Consider the following 24,138-nt stretch of genomic DNA (forward strand, 5'->3'; position numbering starts at 1 on the left):
CATGATTTACTTCACCACAGCTGTGCTCCAACACATTACTGCTCAGAGCCCAGCCAGCCAGCTGTGCAATTGCTCTGTCAGCAGCACAGAATCTTTTAAACCCAACACGCTAAAACGGCTGCTTAAAGATGTGTCAAACTATTCGGCGGTGATTAGAATACTGAACGGGAGCGGCTGTTTGCTGGTTAATGACGAGCAAGAGATATAATTTCCTACCCATAAAAATAGATGAATTTTTTAGGACTTGCATTGTCGTACTACTACATGCTAATTTACACCACACAGCACTGCATGAAAAAAAATAAACAACATAACTGGGCTGAATTCCATAGGCCTTTGTCAGGCAAAAGCCATCACTCAATTAAGGAGCACAGAATTTGGCACATAGACCTCGGGCATTTGTCTCATGGAAAATGACATATGGTTTTCTAAAAAAAAAAAAAAAGATTTTAAACTAACCAATTTTATTTCATCTTCCCATCTTATAAACAAGTGGAAGTATGAATGTTTATACCCCTTCTATAATTCCCACTTCTAATACAACTGTAAATATTAAGAGACATATAGAGGTTTAAGACTTTCAGAACTCCTGTTTACTGTCTGTTTGCAATGACATCTTGGGGCAATGTATGACAGACCTTAATTATGCATTGCAAAAAAAAATTATATATTTTTTACTCAGCTTCATGTTCAACTGATTGAATGTTCTCTTGCTGTCAACATCTAGGAACTGTGAACATGAGGGAGTAGAGACCCCATGAAATGATCTAGATTAATCTATTTCTTGGATGTCCATGGCAGTATAAACACCACTTATCCTCAACTGGAATGATTCCATAGTCTGTGACTTTCAGTTTTAAGTTATATACAGTGAACATCACTTGCTAAAAAACAAATTTTCTGAAAAAAAAATTGACATTTTTTCTTTAATTCAGCAAGCATTAAATATTGCTTATTATTGGGAAAAGTGGGCCATTACAGTAAATAGCCAATTTCACTTATCTTTGCAACATCAGCAGCCTCATTCCATGATTCCTGACTGTCAAAAGCATAATGTCAGCTCCTGCATTTGATATCTTTAAAGTCATTACTGGAACTCTTCCTAAGGGACAGATTCCTCATATTTGTAGAGACACCCAGCAGGTTTTTTTGCTGGCTTTTCTACAAAAGAATGCCAGAAGGACAGTGCTGTCTTTAAGAGGGGCAAAAAAAGACTTCCCAGAAAAATCTCTGATAGGAAAACATGCAAGACAAAAATAACAGACTATGAGCTTAGGAATAGCCCCATTTCAATATTCCAAAGGCCTTTGGATCAAAGCTGATTTGCTAGGTCAAAGCCCTTTCCACACCAGGGATGTGCTACCTTCTCTTACTTGTCTAACAAGATGACCAAGCCTCAAGTTACCAGAAGTGGTTGAGACGATTTCCTCATATGTTTGTATTGAAACAAAATGAAGTCTGCGACAAAACACAACTCCTGCAGGAGCAAGTTTCATAGTCAGGCACCATTTATTAAGTCAGACCAATACACATATGCAGAACTTTATCCTCAGGATGGATAGCTTTGTCACTCGGGAGCATTTCCAGTCTTTCGCTATCAAATCTGGTCTGCCCTCCAACAGCCCCTCTGAGCAATGCACGAAGTATTATTCACAGCAGTCACTTCGATGAAATTCACTGCTACCTAGTTTCTGATGATGTATATGCATTCTTATATTTCGTTCTTAAGTTTTCCAATGAATGTATGAATTCAGTTTGCAGGTTGTGACAATTGCACATGAGAGGTTAAAAACACAGGTGTCCGCTTATCTCTTAGACAAACATTGTGGATGGAGATCTGCAAGGTAGGTCCAAGAAGCAGCCGAAGGAGGGAGTCTGACGGCAGCAAGATGGCCCTGTTTTGGCTAGAGAATATGGAATAAACAGAAAGATGGTTCCTACACAGAAACTTGAAGGCCACAGTGCCCAGCGTGAGACCTTTTGCTTCATTATCCATTAAATAAATATTAAAAGTTGACACCCCTAAATATGACAATGAGCTAAAAGGAGCACATGCTAACCGTATACATCTATAGCACTCGACTCTCCACACAAATCTTGTTAAAAGTCACCCCAGGAGGTAACAGCTAAGGTTGGGGTATAAAGGATATTGAGGAAGTTACCCCCAGAGGTTGGAGAGAAGAAATTGAAGACCCCAAAGAGGCAGTCGACAGTCTGTGCTCCTCCTCCTCCACCCAAGACAGGGACACCTTCTTGGTAAACATTGCAACTTCACCTTTCTGGTGAGAATACCTGGGATAATATTTTGCTAGCATTATATTTATAATCATATATTAGCTCTATTGCAGTAAGTACATTTATCAACAGCAATTCCAAACTGTTTATATCTGTCGCTTTAATAAACTTTCTATCTGTTTCAACTTTGCGAAACTGTCTCAGTGAAAGTCCTTTAGGGGTCTCTGACAGGCAAACGTTGACTCTGATACGTGGCTATATATAACCCTTTAGACATAAACCACTGACCAAGTCTGAGACTAAGACTGGACCTAGCTGCACCTAGGCTCCTCTCTGAGAGGGAGTTTAGAAAGCAAGGGGGCCCTTTCTGAACCTCGTGACTCAACAGGAGGGCCTCCCTCAGCCACACATCAGACTCACACCCTTTACACGACATAACCAAAATGTTGGATTACACACATGGATGAAGAGAATATAACGATCCAAATATTTTGGTCAAAGTTTGGAAACACTACTGTAGCTTTTCCAGGAAAATTTGTGTGCCTTATTCTTTAGCTGTCCTTTGCAGGTCAGTCTCTCCTCCAGAGGAAAGCATTTATTTTTATAAAAAAAATTCTGTTTAGTCAAAAGCGCTTTTGCAGTGAGAGTGCTCAAGTGTAAATTTCCATCAACCATAATACTAGCAAAACAGTTGAGACTGAAATTTAAAGTCCTGTTAGTATGTACATTTTATAATTTGCTCTTCCATTTTACTCTCTAAACCTCTTTTACATGAAAGGATGCATTTCAAGGATATAGCTGATGCAGGGGAGCATAAAGTAAGAATCATTTATAGTCAAGGCTAAAGCAGCCCTTACCTCATTAAAGGTTTGCTATTGCAGCTGTTATGGTCTATCAAGGAAGGAAATCTTGCACACAAAATGAGTTACAAAACTTCAGTACAAAAATGAGAATTGTTTCATTGAGTCTTACTCCTGCATTTCCCAAGTTTAATCGGACGCTTAATGTTAGTGTATGTTTCCTCTGGATTCCTTTGTTAGTGCTTAAAAGTAGAGATGATAAATAAATATTTGTAACCGGTATTTTCTTTAAAATAAAATCTGCTGGTGAAGAGTAAAAGGCAAACTTATGACGGACCTCACTACAGCAAAGCTCCAGTTTTCCCCCAAGTTCAGTAGAGCTTCACAGAAGCCACCATTTTGCCAAAGGTGAGGTCTCCTCGCAAAGATGACTGCTTTGCAGAATGGGCTCCACTCATCTATGAGCCCCAAAACTGAATTCATATCACTAACATCATTGCATCAGGACTATAACCACACAGACTCCTGAGTTAAACATTACCAAGACAGTTCTTGTACTATGATACCACAATGGTATCCTTCCCATCAGCCTCACAGGCAGTAGTATTGGTGTCATAAGATACATCTTTACCTATTATTAAAGGAAAAAAAAAAATATATATAAATTACTACCCAAGCCATGAAGCACCAAGTATGTTGTATATTTCACAGGCAACAAATTGCTTCAGTCAAGTCCTAGCTTCCCTCCTATGTCAGGTTTCTTCCAAAATGACTGAATTTTGTTTCTCTTCTGGTTAGAGTGCACATCTTTACTGAGGGTCTCCAAGCCCCCACACACCGGCTGTGAACCTGACAGCTCCGGCCACACGCCGAGGCACAGCAAAGGGCAGGGCTTTCTGTCACAACGTGTTCTAAACGCTCAGACTCAAATTAGGCAGGACTTTGGTTTCAATAATTAACTGCCCTTGATCAGTGATCCAGGAATAGAAATACATACATCAGTCAATTAGAATTTATGTAGTTAAGCAGTTACCCTTAGCTGTACCTAAATTAAAATATATCTGAATCAAGCATGCAAGGTAAAGTAGCTTGTATACAGTTGACAGGCTTATTTTTACAAAACACTTAATCACACCACCTAAAGATCAGTTGCATAATTTAGTACATCAAATACCACCTTCAACAGGAAAAAAAAATCATAACTTTAACATACTTCAGTGAACAGTGAAATTAATGAGAAAGGACAACATTTTGTAGTAACGACAAGCCCATTTTTTGTATGCACCTTTTTTGACTGGAACAATGTCTCAATAAGCAGTAATTGATGTGAAGTAATTCTGGGGTAGCTTTCTATCCTGTGTCAAATGCAATAAGTAAATACTCATGGAGTGCTTCCACACATTCTTCAAGCTGTAGTAGTTTTTACAGGACTACCCAGAAGTAGTTTATCCAAAGAGTCTAACAATAAGACTTATTTCATACTAGACTGGGGGACTGGGACACCGACACACCAAACCACAAACCACCATGATTCATGTTCTCTACTCATACGTTAGATCACAGCTTTTCCTATATTTTCTTGTCTCTCAGGCAATAAGTATTTCTCAATGCCTTCCCACACACACAATACAGCTAAGTTAAAAACTGAGCCCTTAGCATCAAAGATAGTGTTTTTTCTACAAAATGTCAAGGAATTAAATGAATTTGTTTCAGGAAGTCACTTTTCTTTGCTATCTAAGAACATTAACAGGAGAATTTGAAAGAATGTCCTTGAGCAGCAAATTTTCTTATCAATAGCAATTTTGGTCTAGTTATCTACACAGAAATCTCTTGCAATGGCAAGGAGGGCAATAAAGACGACTGAAATAGCAGCCAACTAATAAAAATGTAAGTGATTAAACAAAAGACAGAAAGAAAACTCCAATTTCATACCATGTTCACAGAGCTTAAACAAAAAAGGAAGCTACTATATTATCTATATCTGGAGTCTGGCCACCAGATCACTGCTGATCTACAGTTTACTAAAGAAAAAAAATGTACAAATTCTTCCTTTCTTTACGACTTTCATGGTAGAGTACAAGTAAATCTAAAGCTTCGGTGATGCATGTGTGTTCAAAACTTGGGTAACTACTGCCATGGATCATCGTAATTTCCTGCAGACACACCTATACTGAGCCCTGTCACTTGACGTATGCAGAAGCTTTTCATTTCTTAGATGAATAAACAAACAGATTTTTTTTTTTCAGGCAACATACAAGAGAGACCAATGCCTAAGACAAGGAAATAACAAGACATCCAAGAGTCATCTATGAAAGCCTCACTACCTTCAGATTCAAGACAAAGCCCCCACGAACCAAATCTAGGGAAGTCAGCTTCCCAGATGCTTGTGATGGTTGCTGTGGCCCTGAGCATCTAAGGACACCAAGTAGAGGATTCTCAGCATTATTTAACAGCATGAATACAACCTTCCTAGCTCACCCTGTCATCTGACCAAACTTCGATGGTTCAGATGAATAAATAAATAAAATGTATAAATTCCTCCAGACTCTCCTAGACAAGGAGCTGACACTGGAGATTCAACTGAAGCAAGAGATTCAGTTCTACTTACTGTTTTGTTATGTAGCTGCAAATGTTAGAGACATGCTGAGTACAATACACATTTTACCTGTGGCTGTTAAAAAAAATTAAAAAATTATGACTTCATAAACCCACATATTTCAAAGTCCAAAAAATGCAATAATCATCTAGGTCAGTATGAACAAAATGCTTTTACAAAATATTTTGGTCCTGTTTAAGGTTTCAGAAAGTGGAGCAGTATCATACCTCCAGTGCTACTCTTGAAACACTGAATTATCCTCATACGAAGGAGCCTGCCTCTTTGAAACTGCAGGTTTCTAACTTCAGCCTACTTCTCCTGGATTTTGATGGAGATAGGAGTGGAGAAGGGGGGAATGCTTTCTGGCTTGGAACCCCATTGCTAGATATTGGGATAATATTCTCAGCCATTGTATGCTTTCCTTTCTTCTTGATCAGGTCACAGGCATTATTGAATGTTGGGATGGAGAGGGGGGAGTGTGCTTGTTTGGTGGAGGGTTTTTTTTATATTACCCAGCTGTATTGTTTTAACATCCTCATGGGTTTGTGGCTGAAGAAATGTAGTTTGCAATAAAAGAGACATATGCTTACTGTATATGCTGTCAAACCCTGTAAATTTGAAAATGCTTATTTTTAATAGATAATACCTCACAGTTGCCTTGGTTCCATCATGTGCAGTGTAGTAGGTAGGTTACCAGTTGCAGCAATCACCCTCCTTCAGAACAGGGTTGGCTATTGAACTACTTGCCTCTGAGTAATTATTTATTATCAATGTTTAATAGTAGGTGTCTCTGACTTAAGCTCTTTTATTCCTCAGACATATCAGAGAATCTTTGCATATTTTTAAACTAAAGTAACCATTGATATTTGATTATTCCTTTAAACAGTCTCATCAGCCATCTATATGATTAACATTCTATTGCATTTATCATTCGCTTTCCATTATTCATACAGTCCAAATAACTAGATCTCCTCTAAGTAGAATGGATTGTTAACCAGTGTAACTTCCATTCCCCAACTCTTAAGAAGAGTTTAAGAGTGTCTCAGGGTGGTGTGTTTCACCTCAGATCTGCTCACGGCTCTTTGGACTAGTCTCTACAAGAAAGCTGCATGCAGTTTCATAACTTGGGCTTTCCCCATTTTTTCCCCAGAGGCAGACAAAAAAAAAAAAGTAATTTCCCAAAGCAGTGGTGTCACCTGGCATGAAGCAGGAGTGGCCTCTTCCAGCATCAGGCAATCAGACACCACATGGGTGCTTCATTTCACCCCAATACAAATGAGAGGAAGGATACCAACAGCAAAGACGGCTTTAGCTACATTAAACTGCCTTTATCTCGACCCACAAGTTTGGGGGTGGGGTTTTTTTTTTCCATCCTCCTTTCTCCCCTCCCTGCCTTACTGAAGAGGGGAGTGATAGAGCGGCTCTGGTGGGCACCTGGCCCCCAGCCAGGCTCAACCCACCACAGTCTTTTTTGGCACCCAACGTGGTGCATGAGAAAATCGAGATAAGGACAGTAATTGGAAGAGGTAACGGGCAAAACATTGACTGAACTTAGCTTGAGAGTGAAATAGCGGTGAAGGGACGAGAGGTGGATTCTGTGTATTGTCCACTCTTGTTTGGTGTTGTGATAGTGTTGCTTTGATCCTGGTGGGGGGAATTCTTTTTTCTTTTCCTTGTTGATGTGATTAGTGTGTGTAGCTTTTGTGTTGAATGTATATTTTAATAATTCTTAAATATGTGATTCACAGAGGCGAGGGGTGGAATGTGTTGGGTTTGCATGGCAGGGTTTTGGTGGCGGGGGGGCTACAGGGGTGGCTTCTGTGAGAAGCTGCTAGAAGCTCCCCCTGTGTCTGATAGAGCCAATGCCAGCCAGCTCTAAGACGGGCCCGCCGCTGGCCAAGGCCAAGCCAATCAGCGCCTCTGTGATAACATATTTAAGAAGAAGAAAAACAGTTAGGGAGAGAGCTTTTTGCAGCCAGAGAAAGGAGTGAGAAGATGTAAGAAACTCTGCAGACACCAAGGTCAGTGCAGATGGAGGGGGAGGAGGTGCTCCAGGCACCGGAGCAGAGATCCCCCTGCAGCCCGTGGTGAAGGCCATGGTGAAGCAGGCTGTCCCCCTGCAGCCCATGGAGGAAGGATGAGAGGGTGTAGAGATTCCACCTGTAGCCTGTGGAGGACCCCATGCTGGAGCAGGTGGAGGCACCTGAAGGAGGCTGTGGCCCGTGGGAAGCCCACGCTGGAGCAAGTTCCAGGCCGGACCGGTGGACCCGTGGAGAGGGGAGCCCACGCCAGGGCAGGTTTGCTGGCAGGACTTGTGACCCCATGGGGGACCCCACGCTGGAGCAGTTTGCTCCTGAAGGTCTGCACCCCGTGAGAGGGACTCCATGCTGGAGCAGGGGAACGATGAGAGGAGTCCTTCCCCTGAGGATGAAGAGGTGGCAGAAACACCGTGAGATGAACTGACCGTAACCCCCATTCCCCGTCCCCCTGTGCCGCTGAGGGGGGGAAGGTTGAAGCCGGGAGTGAAGTTGAGCCCGGGAAGATGGGAGGGGTGGGGGGAAGTGTTTTAAGAGTTGATTTTCTTTTCTCATTCCTCTACTCTGTTTTGCCTAGTAATAAATCAGATGAATTCCCTCTCTAAGTTCGGTCTGTTTTGCTCGTGACGATAATTAGTGAGTGATCTCTCCCTGTCCTTATCTCGACCCACAAGCATTTCGTTATGCCTTTTCTCCCCTGTTTAGTGAATGAGGGGAGTGAGAGAGCGGCTCTGGTGGGCACCTGGCCTCCAGCCAGGGTCAACCCACCACAAGGTGTTTCACCTAAACCTTACCAGCAAAGCACAGTTCCTCTGAGACTCTGCTGTTTTGCAAATCCTTACAACACACAAGGCAGTGTGACTGTAGGAGAAGAAGGAAAGGATGCATACAGTTAATCCTTATAATCAGAAAGAATATCAAGAACATTTCTCTTAGTTTGCTCTCAGACTTCTTGAGTGCTTAATGGCTCCTGTCTGGCAGACGTACTGACTTTGAAATTACCGAGACAGATCTGACATTCATGTATAAAAAGATGATATTCTACCAAGGCAACTCTATCAGCATAAATAGCTGTAACGGAAGAAAAAACCTTCATATTAACTTCAGTAGTGGATTATTTGGCTGTCTAAAATTGCTGTATTCGATCTTTGTACGTCACCTTACTTCTGTTTTCTAGAGTAAAGCAGCAATGAAAGGAAGTATTACCATGTAGAAAAACATCTCGTTTAAGGCATGTAAGGAAATACTTCATTTTGTGGCATAAGTGTGTTGCAAAGCCGTAGCAGACGATAGGGAAATAAGTTGTTTTGCACTGCTGCCTGGCTAAAATCACGTCCGGTGACGGTGAGTACCCGTGCCACGCATGCCTGGGGGTCATGGTTATAACTCCCTTAAGGCCCCAGCACATCTGCATCTTCCTAGCATTGCCTTTCTGTAACAGGCATCTGGTTTTGAAGGGATACTTACATGGCATGTAAAGCTATCAGTCTTAACACTAACCATTGACATTTGGAGAAGGTAAAAAAAAAAAAAAACATTCAAACTCTAAGCTGAATAGAAAGTAAATTTATGAACACTTGGAAAAAAAAAAAGGCAAGTTAAAAAGTATGAATTCTGTGAACAATGAAATCCAGTGGGCAAGTCACCCGATTCATAAGTGACATTTAATAGTTCTATTAAATTATGTCAAAGTGGCACAATAATAATTCAGGAAATATTTCTGAGCCTTTACATCAATTTTAAGCTAGCCACAAGCAATGAAACCAGAAAACCGAAAGTAAATCCATTTTTATGACGACGAATATCGTTTTACGGCCATGCACGCTAATAGCTTCTCCAGTGCCTATGGACTATGAACAGCTGCTTAATAATCTTAAAATAATTCAAACAGCCTGAGACATATCACTCTCAATCTTATGCATTTCAGTTTGCTGCAGGAGTCACGCACACACACAGAGATACATACAGAGTAAGCAAAAACTGAGGGGAAAAAAAATAAAATCAGACTTTCCCACTTAAACAAGGACATTGCGTTTTCCTGAGCTAAACTTTTACCTTTAGTTTGTCATAAATGAAATAGTGTATAGTGCATAGTGTAATAAGTCATAACTTATTGACAGGTTGTTCTTAATTGTAGTTGAAGACTGCTTAAGAATCATCTCTGTTTTTAAAAACAGATAGCCTGACAAATAAATAACTTTTTAAAAGTAAACCAGAAGTAAAACCAGAATTTTGTTGCAGTGAAAGAGGGTCATCTGTAAATGTGAGATAAATTCACACTTGAAATTTTTTTTGAAAGTTCATGTAGTTGAGAAATATAAACAATAAATAAAAATGGTGAATAACCAAAATGGAGTATTTCTGGTTATGTTTCAAGAGTTTGTCTTAAGTGAATGTTTTTCCTCTCATTTTGTGCAAAGTTCTGTTCCAAGCAAGATTACATTATGTTTGCCTGCTCCATGTTGTGGCCACTGCAGAGAGGAAAAGAGAAACCTCTTCACTTTGATAAGTAGATAAAATAGATCCCTAAGAAAAAGATGGTATAAGAATTGAGTTAACATTCAAAAGATGTTCCAAGAGCTTTCCTACTCCAGAGGTGAAAGTAATTACACCTTCGCTGCATTAGCAACACTGAATATGCATTTTTATGACCTGTCCTCTGCTCTCTGCATTGACTTGAGATAAAATTCACAAGGCACAGAGTTGTGCTCATCTGAAATAGTCTGTCACACAACACTGATCACCCCCTTCGTGTCTCACGGATTTACGGAAGATGAAATTATCAGTGTGTATGTGCGAGCTACGTCAAAACTGTAACGATCAATGAGGATCAAATGAAAAACACGAACACAAAGAGTATCAAATAGTACTCCTCTGATCTAAAACACCTCCAGTTAGTTTATAGGTAAAATTTCTAGTACCGTAGTTCTCAGATTCCAGCATTGTGAATCTATAATGCTTGTATGGGCAGGTAATATAGTGCCTAGTCTAAAAAATTTTAAATGAAGACGACCGATAGCCATCAGAAGTTTCTGCAAATCTGCAGAGAACACACAGCAGTAGGGCACAACTACCTTGGGTTTTGATCCTGTGTGCTGAAAAAGAAAGATCTTGCTTTCTAGAACTAGTATCTTAAAACAGCAAGTATCTGTATAATTAAGATTTGTTTAACATTTAGAAGTGACTTTAAAATGCTAACTGATAGGTAATGTTACTAGTAAAAAAAAAAAAAACACCATTAAACAAACAAGCAAAAAAAGCCAAACCAAACACACACACTAACTGGAAAAGTGTCCAAACACCACTAGAGACTTTTGAGAGCTGAGGAATCTACTCCACTCCGAGAAGCCGTTGCAGTGGATAGTCACTTTTTAATAAGAATCTTCACTTACTTCAAGTTTCACTTATTTCTTCTTTCACAAGTCAGACACCGAATATCTCTTATTAAAGTTTGTTCTCACTGTTATAAATAGACTTTTCAGCCCTTAAATTTCTCTTTGATAAGTTAAATAGACTGAGATTCTTCAATAACTCATTACAGGCCTATTTTCTAGTCATTCTCTCACTCTGTTTTTCTCTGAACCTTCTCCAATACTTTTTTTTTTTTTAAATTATGGACTTCAGAACTGAAAGTAGTGTTCTTCAGTAATCTCATCAATACCAAATACAAAGGGAATATAGATATTAGCAAGAACATACAGTGCTAGCAAACATCATAATCTTGACATTGTTTTTTTTCCATGGTACATCTTCCTTCGACAATCTATACATGAACTTGAGAAACAATTTCACACTCTTCCTATGATATCTATTTTGTAAAACCTCTCCCTAGATGTCAGGTCCCTCAGCACAACCCTTCCATTCTGTTGTACTCCCTAATGTGATTTCCAACCCTTCAAATTGTCACTGACATCCCCTAGAACACATTTAAAAAAAACCAAAAACAAACAAAAAAATGCTCTTTTTTTTATTCTTTCATTCTTTCTCCCTGCTTTCCAGGAAAAGTTCATCTTCTGGAAAGATTGTAGCAGAGTTTAAATGAAAAGACCGATGAAAAAGCAATTTAAAAATTTTCTCTCTCAATGATTGTATAGCAGCTGCTTGCTCTTCCTGCTTTGAATCAAATGGACTCAAGTGAAATGTTTTGTGGATTGACTCACTTGAACGAAGAGCTATGAAAACTGGCGAGGCAGATGGTAGAGGTGACACTGTGAAGAGGCAGACCAATTTACTACTGCTAGGCTCAGAATGCCAGCAAGAAAGGAGATCCTCAGCAGCACCTTGCTCGTTTGGTCAGCCTTGGTCAGATGCAGCCTAGGTGTTCCCCAGTAAGGAGGACACATCATGCCCACACAACATGTTCGGTGCAGGGGAGCAGGCCGAGCCACCAGCGGCATGATTTTGCAGGTGAAGTATGCAAGCGTGAGGACAGCCAGCAAATGACCACCTGAGGCATCTGCTAAAGTGGCCACAAGGTCTGGCCATCTAGTCACACAGTCAAAACTGTGTCCTTCCAAACTGACCAAAGAACGCTCACGTGTTTTGATGAGAGCAGCACAGCTGATTCAAAGTCTGTGCTTGTCCTGGTGGCCAGCATTTCTGTTACTGGGGTGCTGAGATCGCACACACACACAGGCTAGGCTACTCATCGTGAGCAGCAGCAACTATGTCATGGCCAAGCGCACACTTCAGCGGCTAGCTTGGTACAATGGAGCAGTTATGGGTCTCCTGAGGGGAGGATCACAGCTGTTGAGGAATAATATGATCCTAATAAGAAGACACTAATACTCTTCTCTTATTAACTATATCTTACTAGAAATAAAACCTGGGTTATTTTTGAGAGAGCGCTTTTTTCCTACATGCATTCTCTATTGATAATAAACACAACATGAAGACAATCTGCACCATATCCAGTGTTGCTGTATCCCAGTGACCTGTGCAAGAATTAAAATGGCATTAACGTTCTCCTTTTCCAGATGTAGACTGCAATTGCTGAGGATCTTTTAATTACCTTTAATTATGTTAAAAATTATTAAAAACTCTGTAAGAGAGAAAATGCACTTGGCTCAAGTACTCAGTGTGTAGTTTTTAGATAATATTATTAAAGCTAGAAATTTTCCTTTCAGCAATTCCATATTACCTTGCTAATTTTAGCATTTTCACATAGATTTTAAGTTCAAATAATAGCAAGAAATTCACATATACTGTTTATATAACATCTTTGAATTTGGTTGGGTGTCACTAACTCTTAATGGGTGTTTGCAAGCAAAGATAGTAAGGATCAAATATCTATTGGTTCCTCGTGCACATAGGAGACAACAGCTTGTAGCCACTCGCTGAAATGTAAGGAAACATGTCAAAAACCTCCTGCAGGCGGTATCTTCCTGTGTATGAAACTCATTGTATGAAACAAAAGCTATAAGAAAAAATAAATTTGACATCAATTCAGGGAATTAAGTGCCAATAAATTTCAGAGGTGTTTGCACAAAACCGAAGCACACACTTCTACAGCTTAAGCATTCTGACTCAGTTTCCCCTTCTGTTGAAGTGAATATCCAATATTGAAGACCTCTGGTCCCATGGTTCCCTCCCGCTTTCCAGAGACCCCCTGCACACTATCCATACTCAGTGAAGCTACAGACCCCGGCACATGCCCCCTTAGCTCCTGGGGAGATGCGCTGTCACAAACAGGTGCCTGTTACTCACACGGCCTTGCACCTGGCCGTACCTCTGCTCCTACGCACCGTCCTCTTCGCTTGCTCTAGACGAGCCTTTGTGGTCCTCTGCTTTTAATACAGCCCTGGAAAGGGATTTTCATGCTCTCAAACTGTCTAACAATTATTACTTTACGAGCGCTATGATCTCTATGTCAGCTCTTTTAAATTTGATTGCAAATTACTATGAAGTTCATTCTGGCAAAAGCCCCAGAACCCTTTCTCCCTTCTCTCTGCGGCATCTGAACTCCTGTATCCAGCGACCCGTGGCTGAGACTTGGTTATGCGGAAGCCTTGCTTGCCCTGCATCAAATTCAAGTCATTTGTTGCTTATTCAGTCAGTAAGGATAACAACACATCATTACCTCTATAAACAGAGACTAAAAAATAGTATTACCAAGACCAGCCAAGGTGTTTGCACAGGCGTAGCGGCTGCGAGCTGTGCCAACGCGGTGATTCGGGCTGGCCCTTCCACTGCTTTATCAATAGATGGCAGCAAGAAGCTCCTTCTCTCCTGAGCGTCGGAGAAGGAAGGTACAGCCCGCTAGGAACACAAGACTTGTTTTCCAAGAGATTTTAGATACTAGATGTTAACAGCTATGTGTTGTAGCTCATTCAGGAATAGCTAGGTATACTTTGCAGCAATACAGAAGTATGGAGATGACCCTTTAGTAAAATGTCCTGACATTTAAATTACATTGAGAATGCGTCAACAACAGGAATTAAAATGTTTTCTACTTGAGTTTACTTGTATCTTAACTGGCATGGGTTAAGGTCCTAAAGTGAAGCGTAGCGGTCAGTGAAAGCAATAGCTAAACCAGGTCAGGATGTCATCTGCACTGAAACAAAGGCTGCAGAGCTTGTAACTCAAGGGCAGTGAGACTTTGACAACAGCCCACTACACAATTTGACCAGTTTGTGTCTTTAGAATCAAGATGCAATTAAATTTATATTTTTAATACACATGCAAATTTTCTTTTTTCTTTTTTTTTTCTCCTAGCAAAGATGAGTCCTTCAAGAGTATCTCAAAACTACTGCATCCTTCCTTCTCATGCTCAATTTGATTTTTTTTTTCCTGGACCAAGCATCCAACTCTCTGTTTTGCCACTTCTTCTGCTGAGAATAGTACTTCTGTTCTCAAAGTACCTCTTTACTCCCAAATAACCTTTCCTCACATACACACACCTTGTGCACTATTTCTTTTTTCTTTCTATTTTTCCCTTTCTTCACTTCTCACGCCCTTGGAGTAAAAAATCTTCACATCAAAGCATCTCTTTCTAGTCCCACATGTTTTAAATTCACTGAGTTGGACAGGTTATCAAAACTGGGCAAGTGAACCAGTGACCTCTGAAGGATGTGCAGAATGGAATGAATATGCCAGAGCCCTGCTACTGCCACACAAAAAGAGGTACTGTGTTAGGACTGGTTGGGACACACTTTTTACTATGATATTTAAGTATTTATACATACAAGCAGATATAACTAAGTTACAAAACTATTTAAGAAGACCATTAATATTTTTTTTTTCCACACAAAGGATGTTTCAACATAATTTCCTGAGCAGATAATATCCAGTAAAAGGGGAAACTATACCTTCTTTGAAGCATTCAGTTAAAACCTCTAATAATCTTGAATTTCATTGTTCGATTCCAATATTAAAAGGATTCAGAACATTGACTTCAAGATCTTTCATTTCCTGCATCATGCTATATACTTTTAAAAAGTAATTTTGAAAAAAATATTTTGCTATTCTTTTCAGTAGCAGACCTATTACTTCTGCTTAAGGTCTGCCAAGTTCTGGAGCAATTAGCAGTTTCTTACACAGGTATTGACTAAGAGTTCAAAGGCAAAACCTACAGCATCACTCCTGAATGCCTAAAAATCAACCCTAACGTCAGCAACAAGAGGGATAGTGCCGTGAACCCGGGAGCACCTGTGTACCCAATAGACTTCTCGGTCTCCTGAATGTCTAAGCAGAAAGGGCTATGAGTGTCAATGGCAGTTAAAACTACATTAAAGTCTGGCTTCTTATCAACAGCATCATATTATCCACGTTAGGTGGTACGCTAAGTTGAGCCGGAGACTGATGGCTAGATCTGTGGAGGGATCTAACATTTTGTGGTGAAGGTTGGGGAATAGGTTTACTGGACAGACTAGGAGTGCCTCAGCACATCACCCAGCAGGTTTCAGAACTTTTTTCCTTCTTCCTCCCGTCCCCTCCTCTTTTCTGCTCCCCTTAGAAAGTTCTGTTACTGGCAATACAGAAAGACAAGCTTTGGGGAAAACCTACCTTCACCACAAACTGGGGCCTTTTTCATCCACCAGCTTTATGGGCTCCTCTGATTTTGCTGACCACAATCTCTCTCTCAGAAGTCCTTTAGGATTTATAAGCAAAATCATGTAGTTACATCACCTTGTCTTTAAATTTAAGCTAGGTGATGTCAGGCTTGTTTTACTTGCAGCATTTGTTTCTAGTCTTTTACTTAAAAGCCAAACAGTCAGACTTACCACAGAAGTCTTTCCTTCTCTTTACTATTGGCAGACCCAAATGCAACGAGTATTTTTGGAGGCATCTCAAAGCATGTTTAGAAAACCTTAAGGTTGGGGTGCACTTTCTGCCAAGTTAAAAAGAGGCAGAGCAGAGTCATGAGCTTAGGTGGAAAAGATTTCCCCAGAAGGGTGAAAAACCAACATTTTTCCTGCAAGTTTCCGATAACAGAGAGATAGCCCAGGGCTCCAAACAGAGGTAAAAACCCTCATGCTTGTTAATTTATTCTCCTTTTCTAAGCAACAGAGATCACTGCAGAAAGGTATGGCTGAGGAGATATGGATTTTTGAAGTTAATTTATAGTATGCAATTTTATTTCAACTTATCAGAAATGTGCAGAGGAGGGAAGTGACACCTACACTTTCAGCCAGAGGGTGGCCATAGATCTATTTCTGCTGCACTGGAAGCTGCATCCCCCTCTCCTGTCACGACTATTTGCACATCCACTACCCAGCCAAAGTACAGTCACATCCTAGCTGTGTGGCAGCATCAGTCACGGGACTGCAGCGTGGGGGAGCAAGCAGAACAGCTAGCTGATGCATTCCTCCTTGCAGGTCATGGATGTTGCAGGACGCACATCTTTCACATGTTAAAAAGAAGCATTGCTTTTGACATCATGGGCACGTGACTGGTCACAGCAGAGGAAACGAGCAGGGTCGGACTGACACCCCAACATTTTGACTCTGTGACCCCTCCCCAGGTGCAAGGGCGGGAGGCAGTCCTGAGATACACCTAGGGAAAGGCAACAGGAGCATGTTGTGGAGGGGAGGAATTTCATGACCTGTGTGTCAGATGTGCTTCATTATATCTCAACTAATGCTGGTTTGAAGAACAAAAGAATGACAGACCCTTATCCTAATTTAACAGGCAATATAACTGAAGGAAAACAGAGTAATGGCAACGATGAGCACACAAAGTCTTTTCTGAAAGCTAATCCGCTAAAAAAAGTGCGTATACCCTCCAGAAAGATATTTTCCATCATGGAGAGTCTTTTCTATATAAGTTAAGACATCATCCTGCAAGGCACTAACAAGTTCTGTTCCAGTGTACCACACACAATTAAAAATCATTACATAGGTGAAAACTCTGTGTTCTCGTAGTTTACAAGTGGGCATCAGTGAACTATTTTCGTTATTACTCGATCAAAGTAATATTGCCTACAAAGTACAATGCCTACAATGATTAAATTTCATTTCTTAAAAGATTCCATTCATACATTGATCTTGAAGTAAAGGATGAATTAATGTTTTAAATGCTTATATTAACCAGATCTCATACCCACACAGACCAATTTCAATATGATTCCCCCGTAACGCTTCTGCAAACTGCATCTCACCTAAGGGTATTTGAGAGCAGAGTTACACCAGATTCCCACTGCTTCTTTTATCTTCTTGCTGCTGTTTGCATTCTTGTAGCAACACACAGGACAATTTAAGGAGAGACTGCCATAAGCGGAAGGGACGTCTGTTCCGCGTGCAGTTCATACAAGGCTTATTCCCATCTCTTCATCTCATTTCACTGGCAGAAGAGCGATCACCACTCCCAGGAATCAGCTGGCTTGTAAGCAGCCAGTAGGTACCTGTCCCCTTCCACTGCCCCACGCAGGTTTAAGCTATTGTAGCCCTCCCTCCCGCAGCTACTGTGAGTCAGGCTGGGGACACCTCCTGTATTCTTTCTCTGTTATTCTGCTGGCACCAGCCATCTGTTTTCTGCAGAGATTTCAAATACTTTTCAAACACTCTTAGAAAGAAGAGGTTTTATGTCTAAGTGTATTAATATTCTGTGGTCTTGTTTTCATTATGTGTTAAATTTTTTGTGTCTTATGTTTGATATCAAGGCTTTTTTTTTTTCCTTGTAATTTAGAACCAATAAGAAATTTGATCATGCATTTCAATGGAAAGCAGGTAGCTTGGATTGTTAAACTAGGTATTGCTTTTTTTTTTTTTTCTTCTTTTTAAGAAGAGTTTTATGCATCGCAGGGAGTTGTGATATACATAGCTTCCTTTTTCATCAGTTTCTTGCTTGGAGATAGCTTGAGCAACTAACTTTGCAGAGTCATACATCCAGGACAGATATAGGAGGCTTCACAGGTCATCAAGCTTTGCTTGATCTTCCCTTCAGCTAGTTTCATATAGCAATATCACCACATATCACATCTTGTTTACTATATTCCGAGTTATGACTCTTTCTACAATATCATAAATTTGTCTCTGCAAGGAAGCTAGACAAAGAAGGATGCAATCAGTGCAAGAGGCAGAAGTTGACTTCTCAGAGACTTCCCAAAGATGAGAGGAGAGAATGGAATTAGCCCTGAAAAACACCTGAGAAGTAGAAATAAGTTTGTATCATCTGATGTATTTACAAAAAAAAAATTAGAACCCCCACTGTTCTTGGGGAAGAAAGTAGCAATGAATCAGGATGGAGAGAAAATCCTCTCCATTTCAAATCTATGGAGCAGGAATGTGATCTGTGCAACATTCAGTGAAGTAGCATGAAAAGGATGTACCAACCAGTTCCAAACAACCATGTGGCACTTTGAGAAAAACAACTTTAAGGTGCTGGGTGAGGGGAAAGATGAGAATTTAGATGTCAAGATGATAGTTTTATTTTGCATTATGGAGTTCTAATTACCCTGTACAGAAATCCATGAACTGTCCTGCTCACTACTGTAATACCTGAGTTTTTCCATCCAGTTTAATATTATTAGCAAGACCTGCAGCATCTTCAGGATTTTTCCAAGATGAAATATTTCATTGTCAGCTTCTGTATCCTTTAAAAAGGAGTGTTCACTTACAGTCCTGTTATCATTTTGTCATTGTGTAGTGCACAGTTAAGGTAAGTCTAGTCATTATAAACATATTTTCCCTATGCAGAACTTTACTCATAATGCCAAGAAAGTCTTATCTCTTTGTCGTGATTTCTTTCCCCTAGAATGAGGGCAGATGTAAAACTGCACAATATGACCTATACAAGGTTTTTCAAGGACCAAGATGACAACCATTACCTTTGCTTGTTGTGGGCCTACGCTGATTTCAGTTCCATCACTTGGTTTACAGTAACCTTTTACATGCAGAGAGACAAGGAAAGAAAAGAAAGAGAACCTCAGCAACTTCACTTTCCCCCCCTCCTTGTCTGGAAACCATAGAAACCAAACTGAAAGTACAGCCAAGAAGTTCGTCATTTGGCTATCTCTGGCTGATCTCCATGGAAACATTTCACTTTTTGTTGAAAGGAAAGATTTTCAAATCAGACAAATGGCCACAGTCTGATGGGTTATGACATCTTTCGGAAGAATTTAAAGAACAAAAACACCGTCAAGTATTTCTGCTTTACATATTCCTATTACATTTCTATTTTACACTGTTCATGCCTATTTTATTTCATTATAATTACAGCTTTTTCTTTCAGAGTTTTGTTATCAAACAAGACATTGAATTTGTGGGGGGAAAAAAAAAAAGTTATACGCTGTCTACAAACCAGGGTCTATTTACTGTGGTATCCAATTTAGGTATAATTCGCTGTAAATTATATAGGTCATCCAATACATTTTTTTGCATGCTTTGCCTGGAAGATTGAATAGCGGCATTGAATGCCTCATAACAACTAAGACTGAGAGCTAAGAAAACACTGAACACTGGCAAGTCACACATCTCAGAACCATTCTTGCAGGAACCCTGCAGAGACAGGAAGGTATTTCTGCCTGCTTCCCACACCCTTACGTTAGAATCTTTAGTACAATTAAAAGAAGCACTGGATGCCTGGGGAAAAAAGTCTACAGACACAATAACTAATATTATATTTTATTGAGCCCATGGAAGTACTTGAGCACTTAGAGTACATGCCCGTGAGGGCACTTCTGACAGAGGGCAGAGTGACCTGAAGGTCCTACAGAATCTTCAGAGCGTGGCCCAACAGCAGTGTACCAACCATATCAGCAGCAAGGCTGCTCAGGGCACCAGCAGAAAGAGAAGACTTTGGAAGGCTCTACTTTATGACTATGTTTAGCAGTATGTAGGTACCATCTGCAATGTATGTACCATCCACGCTGGTAAGATGTGGCTAAGCAGTTCAGATACCTTGCTGAACTACAGATTCAGAAATGAACAATTCTTCTTAAAAAGTGGTCTGAGGTACTAAACCATAATTAAAATTATTTGTCCTTAGACAGCTCCAAGTTACTGCTGCAGCCATTCTACTCCCATGTATCTTTATGTGTTTCTTTTGGAGGCAGTACACATAACGTAGGTGAGAGGAGGGTAAATTTTTCCGCTAACTTCAATACACACAGAAGCTCCACTCGCAGAAAGCTCTTAGGCAACAAAGGAAAGAAAGATACTGATGCCATCTTAGCTCATACAGAAAAAGAAAGAATCCACAGCCACCCTAATATTATTAAAGAATTACTCTGCTTATCGTTATGTACAGCAAAACAAACTGCAACGCACATGGGATATAGCTTACAGGTTTAGAAAAACCTCTAGATTTCTCTGACTCATCATGCAATGAATGTTGTTTCCAACGTCAACATTAATGCACTAAGTGTCATTAGCTAATGTCTAGCGGTGGCAGTTTATTACACGGCTCTTATCAGTGGCCTACCTGCAAAGAAACAGTGACAACAGATATTAATGTAATGGAAATATTGCCAGTGATGAAGAGACATCATCTGATTTCAGCTGCAGACAAACTGTCACTGAACAAAAGAGTGAAAATGTGCTGATGCTTCCTGAAATCTGAAACAATGTCAGAAAGATTGCAATGACTTCTAGAGACAGACGTAAACAGAGCAGGAAACTCAAGGAAGTCATGAAAGAATATCCATAAAGAGAACGTGACAGGCAAGCTATGGCTCTGATGAAAGTTTTATTAAACATTCAAAGTAAAATAATGGTCCAGAGACAAGAAGAAGAGGTCACGTCTGTCTCAGAAGAAGTTGCTTTACAAACATACAAATGAAGACTCGCATGAAAAAGGATGGTAGAGTTTGGTCCAGATTATTGAAATCTGCGTAAGAACTGTTCTAAATACTTTGACCCCATCTGGTTTCTCTGTACCTGTATATTTCAACATTTACCATCTGGGAGATTAGTCGTAAGATTTTTATTAAACCCCCTCTAATACCAGAACATGATAAAGTACAGTTGTGCAGGAGCAATTGGACGGGATAAAGGTGATTAACAGTAACGTAGGTTTTTGCCTTCACTGCACATAAGTATGGTATGCAGATATCAGTCCTTTAGACCACTCACTCTGTAACCATATGGGAAGGCAGGGTGTATATTATTATTTTAACTCAACAAGTACAAAAGACTGACATTTTCCAGCTTGATTCTACAGAAGTTTTTGGTGGCTGTTTTGGGGGGATTCTTGGGGGGGTGCTTTGGTTTTTGGTTTGTTTTTTTTTAAATTAATGCTTGAGAATTCACAAACTTGTTGAGATTATTTTGAAATGATGGCGGGGGGGGGGAGGAACCAAAAGAAAAAAGTATGTTGTATTTATGCTTAGAAGGGATCAGCTGCCCAAACACAAGAAGATGGTCAATTTAATAGTAGCCAACAATGTCAATCTTGAAAAGCTATCTTTGTGCCCTGATGCACGTGTGTGTGTGTATATACATATAGAAGGGTTGCATGCAAGGCACCCAACCTGGTCTGCTCAACACTGCTCCTATATCAGCAGCTCTGCATCCCACAGAGTACCAGCTTCAAGAAATCCATGGATCAGCTGAAGAGAACCCAGAATTAAACAAGAATAATCAGAGGGCTATGAAATGCCCTATAGGGAAGGTTTGAGTGAATTGCAACTTCTTAGTTCAGAGAGGAGAAAGCTACAGGGAGACCAAGCAGTCTTCTAATATGCAACAGCTCCTTGTAAGGAGAAGAGATGAATCTGTTTTCCGTTGTCCATTGCAGGAAGGTCAAGGAATAATGAACTTAAACTGCACATAGTGAGATTTGGGCTAGAGGTCAAGAGAGAAATATTTCCAGCATTAAGACTTATGATGGATTTGTTAATAGAGCTGGAGAAATCTCCATCACTAGCAGTTTTTGAGAGCCCATCATAGAAACATATGTCAGGAAATATTTATACATAACTGGTCCTACTTGGGGCAGAGGAATTGGCCCAGATGAGAATTTCCCTGCTTCACTCCCGAGGCCAGAGCCACAGTCCCCTGCAATGGCAACAGAGGCACAGGGCAAACTCCCTTCCGCTCTTTAACCTGGAAAGCTACAGAGGAACTCATCAGTTCAATATAAAGCACTGGCCACGTTATTTCAGCTGTGCCAGACTAGACAGCCTCCCCACATTCTTCAACCTTGTCTCCTACAATTTTCAGATACAGGGAAGCTGGAGCAGTAGAAACAGAACATTTCAACTTTTTAGCATATGACAAAGCAATTACACTTTAAAAACTTAAATTCTAATCTCAAAACATGACTCTGAAGAATCAGGTGAAAGTTTATTTTGATTAAACCTTTTTAGAGAACCTTTAAATATCCTACCAGGCATAGCAGTTGGAAAGTTTAAAAAAAAAAAAAACAACCAACCTTATCTGGATGTTTACTTGCAAGTAACCTTTTTGTAGGAAAAGTAAAGCGTATCACAGCATCTCTGCACACACCCCCCCTCTGCCAGACCTTTCCCCATTCTCACCAGCAGGACACGTGCCTGCACAAGCTCCCACGACGCTGCCAGTCCTTGAAGGCAGTAAATCTTCCTTCAGCAATAAAAAGCCAAGCAGTAGTGAGACAGGGCAACCATTAGTTACTGTGCAGTCTCGATAAAGCACCCTTCAAATGCTAGTTTTTAAATTTTTTTATTATGCTTCAAAAAATATGAATGTGCATCACTACAGGGTAGTTTTAGATAAGCATTTCTGGATTTCTGTCTTTAATAATCATAATTCTATTGTTCTTGCCTCAATCTAAACTACTTTGTGGCTACTAAGACCACCCTCACATTAACAGCTGCTTCTTTGCTTTCACACAAAAATATGAAAATTTCCCCTTGACTTCTCTTGGTGCAGCTTGTAATAGAACTGCATCTGGAAACACTATACCATATTCTTATACTACTTTTACAGCAGGAACTGCTAAGTACTTTGGCTCGCTTACAAATTCCTCAATTCACTAAGATATAATTGCGCTGTGATTCATGCCTTCGCTAAATCTATGCAAGTTGTGGGCATGATTATTAACATCACATTAAACCCTAGAACTAAAAAGATTATCAAACAGATTTTTTTTTTCCTGGACATTGACACTTACCAGATAAATTACACTGTCAAAATGTTTAAGGAAAACAAAGCACAATTATGACAGAAATTGTTTTATTTTACAGACTGCTCTACTTTTCAGAGTTTAGCAATTGTTATATGGAAAAATATAGCATAATTTCAATGTTTGTTTATCCATGGAACAGCACAAACACAGCATAAAACAACATTAAGTGTTCAATTTAGGAGCTTATGGTGTTATTTCTTAGTTTCAATAGAATTTCACACTCATAATGTCATAAGCCTCTGTAGTGACATATAGTGGCATAAACAGGCCACTGTACATCACCTGGTAATTCCTACGGAGCCTATCATGCCTCTGAACTACAGTCATGGGCCACAAATGGACCCATTGTCCTCATTTCAAATTTAAGTTTTGCTCAGCTTCAGATTAAAAGTACTATCTTTTCTTAGGTGTTTTTCTGCTGACTGAAATCTCTTCCCACCACAGGTATGCATCAGCTATGATCAAATGACCATTCAAGTACACTAAAAAAAATTATGGCCTCTTATTTCTCATTGCTAGACAGATTTTTTTTTATATTTTTTTTCCCACATCCTCAAAGAGGTTTGACCCAGCAGATTTTTTTTTTTTTCTGGGATGCTGTGGATTCTCTAAAGAGGGGAGGGGAAAAATAAGAAACTGTAGCCTCTCAGGAATCTCTCCTGAAAACGTCCAGAAGAATTCTAGAGGAGCAGGGAAGTCTAGCAAGAAATAACAGCTTTAACTTTCTTAATGGCCAGTTTGGTGATGAAAATGTCTTTCCAGGACAGTTGATGGTGGCAATAGTTTTAATCTTTTATGTTTCTTAATGTCCTTTCTCAGCAAGATCAGTGCAGAGAACTGTGCTGAAGAAGTTGTGGTTAGGGAAAACATTACACAATAAGCATCATCCATCACTAGAAATCTATGTTAATATGATGGTACTAGT

The sequence above is a fragment of the Grus americana genome, chromosome 4 (assembly GCF_028858705.1).
Source record: "Grus americana isolate bGruAme1 chromosome 4, bGruAme1.mat, whole genome shotgun sequence".
Taxonomy (NCBI): domain Eukaryota; kingdom Metazoa; phylum Chordata; class Aves; order Gruiformes; family Gruidae; genus Grus; species Grus americana.